The following is a 202-nucleotide window of genomic DNA, read 5'->3' on the forward strand; positions in this document are numbered from 1 at the left end:
AATTCCAGAGTCAACTGGAGTCAGTGTAATTATGCCAGCAAAGATTTTGGCCTGTGCACTTCCTGGACAAAGCAAGTGTCTCTGTTATTCTGAGCTAAAAACATTTTCTAAGGTGAACACTTCAGGACGCAGTATCTTTGCCAGAATAGAAAATGCTTCATCTCACTGTGGGTCTTGACCTCCTTCTCTGTCTGTCAGTCTG

The sequence above is a fragment of the Buceros rhinoceros genome, unplaced genomic scaffold, assembly GCF_000710305.1.
Source record: "Buceros rhinoceros silvestris isolate BGI_N320 unplaced genomic scaffold, ASM71030v1 scaffold42114, whole genome shotgun sequence".
In the NCBI taxonomy this organism is placed as follows: domain Eukaryota; kingdom Metazoa; phylum Chordata; class Aves; order Bucerotiformes; family Bucerotidae; genus Buceros; species Buceros rhinoceros.